Source organism: Pistacia vera, unplaced genomic scaffold (assembly GCF_008641045.1).
Source record: "Pistacia vera cultivar Batoury unplaced genomic scaffold, PisVer_v2 Contig227, whole genome shotgun sequence".
Taxonomy (NCBI): Eukaryota; Viridiplantae; Streptophyta; class Magnoliopsida; order Sapindales; family Anacardiaceae; genus Pistacia; species Pistacia vera.
Window position 1 is genome coordinate 841,822 of NW_022196032.1, and position 5,737 is coordinate 847,558.

General features: G+C 40.2%; 1 non-coding gene across 1 annotated transcript; it reads left to right on the plus strand.

The window, feature by feature from the left end:
- The first annotated feature begins 5,278 nt into the window (after nucleotides 1-5,278).
- On the plus strand, nucleotides 5,279-5,384 carry LOC116131023. Its single transcript, XR_004128186.1, has one exon. It is a non-coding gene; the product is annotated as a small nucleolar RNA R71 (small nucleolar RNA).
- The last annotated feature ends 353 nt before the right edge of the window (nucleotides 5,385-5,737 follow it).

Consider the following 5,737-nt stretch of genomic DNA (forward strand, 5'->3'; position numbering starts at 1 on the left):
AGATGTGGGAAAGAATAACTTGATCGCCCTGGTTTGGCGGCATGATGAATGTTGTTAAAGATAATTCTTCCCACATTTATACTCTTTCCTGTGGCAATGGAATAAAGCAGTAATGCTTTTTCGTAAGTTACTGTGCTGTAGTGCGTTTCCGACATCAACTTCGCACTAACAAAATATTGCCACAATCGAGCCATCGGTGTCAAAGAAGTTCCCTTAATGGTCTTCTTTTGTTTCTTTGACACTGACCAAGTTGCATCCGGTTTTGCAATGACCGGAGGAATGATACTATCCTCAAATTGTGTCCCCCTAAACCTTCCGTACTCATCCTGATCATCAAACCTAGGCAGGTTGTAATACTCATTGATTATATCTTCTGTAAATGGCACATCAACCCCTCTCACATATGCAAAACCCTCTTCACAATCTGGGAGGTTGGCATAAAACTCCCTTACTAGCGGCTCTACAGCCGGTTGTGCAAGAGCACTCATAAATAGTTCCCATCGTCTCCCTCGACTCCAATCCAATGCCTGACTCGCGGGCAATCCGCGCTCAGGAATAAAGCCCTTATCTCTTCTTTGGATGGCCCCTTGATATGGTTTCTGGGCCTCTTCATTCACAAAACGGCTATCCACTTTCTGTCCTTTTCCCTTTCCTTTGTATGGCAACTTAATTTTGGGTGCCATTTCCTATAATCCAATTCACAGCACAACCCAAAAATTCAAGCCCAGTTTCCCCACAACAACCAATTCAAACCTGAAAAAGAAAATGGAAAACACTTCCAAAAATCTGCAATCAGACCCCCAAACTACTATTTCTCCGAATTCAACAACACACTCCAAAACTCAGCACCCACACTCCTCAAAATCACAACATGCACAATAAACCCTTCTTCAACAAAATCCAACTCACAATATTCACAACTCAACCAAAAATAATTTTTTCAGATCTACAACTTAAAACTTGAAATTTTGCGAAAATGAGTTTAGGGAACTTGAGATCTTACCAATATGAAGGATTATTCGCCACCAATTTACTCAGAATCAGCCCAGATTGGAAAGCCCCAAATTTCTTGAACTTGAAATTTTCGTGAAATTTTCGAAAAATTTGTTGTTGAAATAAGTTGTTTTGGTATTTAGGAGGGTTAAGGAGTGAAAACTTTGGTTGGGAAAGCACTTGGGAGGCCAAGGATTGAAATTGGACAATTTTTCTCTCAAATGTATTTGAGAAAACACGTGGAAAATGAAAAGCCAAAGCGAGTTTATATAGAAAACAGGTTTCGCAGCAGCGAAGTTCTTCATTTATAAACCCTAATTGGAAACCTAGGTTTCGCCATGGCGAAGAACAGACTTTGCTGCGGTGAAGTTCTTCGTTCATGAACACGAATTTGAAACCCAGGTTTCGCCACGGCGAGAAAAAATCTTCGCCGCGCGAAATTTCCTTAGAGAAATTTCATCCAACCTTCTTCACTACGGTGAAGAAAAATGCTTCGCCGGGGCAAAAAATTACGGTAGCTATCAAAAATTTTCAGGTTGCTTCGCCCAGGTGAAGAACAATCCTTGCCGCGGCGAAGTCTGGGACTTTTCAAAATTTGTTTTTACTCAATGTGCTTCGCTGCGGTGAAGAATAATTCTTCGCCCTGGTGAAGTCTAGAGTATTTTCCTTCCTTGCATTAGCTGAAAACTTCACCTGAAACACCCAAAAAAACACAAAAATTAAAAAGAATAAAAACATTCAACACACTGAAATAAAAATAGAAGAACAAAAATTTAAAACACTTCGGTTGCCTCCCAAGAAGCGCTTGTTTACAGTCGGTAAGCTCGACTCTCTCAATTCTTCACATCAGCCCGGACTATCCAAGTACATCACATCCCGAAAATTTCCCTTGTGCTGGAGCTTCTTTTGCAGATGATCTTTTTCACACAGTGGCCTTGTTGAGAGTTTCACCACCTATTTCCATCCCTTGGTCATAACTTTGGTAGCTCGACTCTTTTCACCTACCGCCTTCCGTTTCCTTGGCTTTCCTTTACCCTTTTTGATCTCAGAGACCTGTTCCTTGTGCGAACTTAAACTCAACTGTGGCTCGTCTCGGAATTTTGTGCAACCCCTTTTGTTATGGTCCTCACTCTTGAACTGATTCGATTTGATAATGCAGCTCTTAATTTCCACCTTAGGACTCTTCAGTTGGAAGGTTTCAATTCTTGACTGATCCACCACATCGATTTTTAAACATGATTCTTGTTTAGGTGGAGCTCTCATTCATTCAAGGACATTAAATGTTATTTCTTCATCTTGCATCCTCATGATCAACTTCCCTTCTTGAACGTCGATTAAAGCTCTTCTGGTAGCTAGGAATGGTCATCCCAGGATAAGAGGAATCTCTTTGTCTTCTTCCATAATCCAACACAAAGAAATCCATAGGAAAAATAAACTTGTCCACCTTAATCAACACATCCTCCACAATGCCCCTCGGATGCTTCATTGATCGATCTGCAAGTTGCAAGCATATGGTTGTTGGCTTTACTTCACCAATTCCTAGTTTCCTAAAAACAGAAAAAGGCATGAGGTTAATGCTAGCACCTAGGTCACATAAAACTTGATCAAAGGTGATATCTCCTATAGTGCAAGGAATAGTAAAACTCCCTGGATCTTTGAGTTTCGGGGAAGCTTCTTTTGCAGAATGGCACTGCACTCCTTCGTAAGCATTATCGTTTCCTCATCTTCTAACTTCCTTTTGTTTGATAGGATTTCCTTAAGGAACTTCATGTAGCTTGACATCTGCTGCAATGCATCTGCAAAAGAAATGTTAATATGCAATTTTTTAAAAATTTCAATAAATTTTAAAAACTGCTTATTCTAATTTTTCTTCTTCAGTCTCTAAGGAAAAGGTACGGGTGGAGTGTGATGTGCCAACTCTGGTGGTATCTCAGGGAATGGCAATTTCTCCTTCCTCTTTTGCCTTTCATCCTTCTTCTTGTTCTCTTCCTCCAAACCGCTTGGCTTTTCATCAACTACAATCTCTTCATAAACTTCCTCTTCAGATTCTTCTTTGTCAGATTCTTTCTTTCTGGCTTATTCAACCTCTTCCAAAACTGTCCCACTCTGCAAAATTATGGCATTTGCTTGCTCACGTGGGTTAATGACTGTATTGCTTGGTAAGGAACCCTGCGGTCTCTCATTTAGTTTCTCAGCCCATTGGCCCATCTGTACCTCAAGATTCCGAATGGATGCTCCTTGATTTCTGAAATTCATCCTCGTCGCATTCATAAATCCCGTGGTCTCCTGCATAAATTTCCCAAACATGTCTTCCAACTTTGTCACTCTTGGATCTCTCGGTTGATTATTCACCCCTGGTTGGTTATTCGGCATTGTCCTTTGGTTCCATTGATTATTTTGCTGGTTCTGATTGCCCCAAGCCAGATTTAGATGATTTCTCCACCCCGGATTGTATATGTTGGAATACGGGTTGTTTGGTTTCCTCTGACTTCCTGCCAAGTAGTTCACTTGCTCCAATGATGAAGATGACGAAGCAAATGTGTTCCCCACTTGACACTCACTGCTCACATGGTTTCCTGCACAAAAATCACATGTTAGTTGAGGTGTTTGAATAGAGTTTACCTGCATACTTCCCAACTGCTTTTGAAGTGCCGTGAGTTGGGCTGAGATGGCTATGAAGGCATCAACTTCATGAAGACCCGTAGATTTTCTTGATATCACTCTCTCATTTGGTCTTTGATAGTTGTTACTTGCTGATGCGTGTTTCCTACAACATGCAATATGTAGCAAGTATACTAATCGCACAAGTAATATAATGATGAGTGAGTGTCGTTCCCACGAGGATTGTTAGCTAAGCACTAAGTATTCTACCGTTTTCCAGTTGGAGCAACCAAAATCTTTGGATTGATGGGAGCTATTTCTAATTAAACTGAACAATAAATTTTAAACTAAAGTTAACTACGAATGCAAGATGAAAATCACGGATAGTATTCAATTCAAGTAAAACGGGTAGGGTTTTGACTTCATTCGGATTTTATGGGTTAAACCTAAAACTTACACTACATTCACATTCATATGCATTGATTGTAAACCGAACTCACTAAGGTGTTAAACATACCTTCTCAGGCTATGTTTTCCTATTCTTCCTTTTTAACCTTCCGCACCCAACAAATTGAAAGTTAACAATTCCAAACTCATTAAGCAAAAGAATCCTACAATGATTTCATTAATTCTTGAATCTATCTCTAGCATTCAATACTATAATGGTGATTACCCAAGAAGCCTAACATGAATCATTTCTCAATCTCATCATGTTCACACTAAATATTTAAAACTCAGAGTAAACACACATCAAACATAGTCATATGAACATAACATGATCAATACTTAACCCTTAGAATCCGAATTTCAATCAACCCTAACCCAATGGGTTGGTTCATAGCTAAATTAACGCTACAATAAGAAAAATGATAATAGCCAAGTTCAACATAATGAAATAAGAGGAGGACAAGAAATCTCCCCAAATGATGAATCCCTTGTTTTCAAAATCCATCTCCCCCTTCTAATCGCTAAATCTCTCCACTTAATAAAAACAATGAAAAAGTGGCTAACCCTACTTCCTGGACGACCTTAGGTAAAAAGTTAAGTGTTCCTTTTATCCTTGCCCTAAATTTCTCAGAAACACCGCACAAAGTAAAACTGTGCGTTTTACAAAACTGGAATTTACGACTGTCGCCGTGGCAAGAAGAAATCTCGCCGCGGCAAAGAAAGAAGCAGACTTGTTCGTGTTTGGCGTCCTTCGCCACGCGAAGGACAAGTCTTCGCCGTGGTGAAGCTTCTCGAAAAGTTCTGAAATTACACAGAACTGTCACTCTGCTTGCAGCTTCGCTTGATTCTTCAATTCTCGTGCTCTCCCCTTGGAACAAGCTACATCGTGCTTTATCCTGCTTCAAAACTCCACTTAACTTCTGAGATCCGCTAACTTCTGAGTCACAAATAACCAATTTTGTCCTCATTTGCTCAAAGGCCCATTCTAACCTGAAACATGAAATGTAAAGAATTAAGCAACAATTCAGGTCAAAATGCCCAGAAAGTACCTGAAATCTGAATAAAAAGTCTAATGAAAACTGTATAATCTATAGATTATCACTTGCCAAAACCTCAAGCAACTCATAAGCCTCCTCTGGTGTCTTATTCTGCAAGGCTCCTCTGATGTTGCATCCACCATGTTTTGCACGTTACCCATCAGTCCATGTAGAAAGTTTGGACTTGAAGCCAAACTGGCAACCCATGGTGTGGACATTTCCTCATCAATTCCTCGTACCTCTCCTAAGCCTCATACAATGACTCAGATTCATCTTGCAGAAATGATGTGATATCATTTCTCGTTTTGCTGATTTTGCTGGAGGAAAGAACTTAGTTAGGAACTTCTGTGCTAGATCATTCCAAGTTGTGATAGTCCCTGCTGGTAGTGCCATTAATCACCCTTAGCTTTATCCCCCAATGAGAATGCGAAATCTTAACCTAATGGCGTCATCTGCCACTCCGTTCGACTTGAAGGTGTCACAAATTTCCAAGAGTTCGCAATATCTGATTCAGTTTTCCTTCAAATCACCATTAAACCTTACCGACTGCTGGATCATCGAATAATTGCCGGCTTAATCTCAAAGTTGTTGGCTTGTACCTAGGCCTATATAACTTGACCCACTGCCATTAATCGGGGGAACTGAGAATTCCCTCAGTG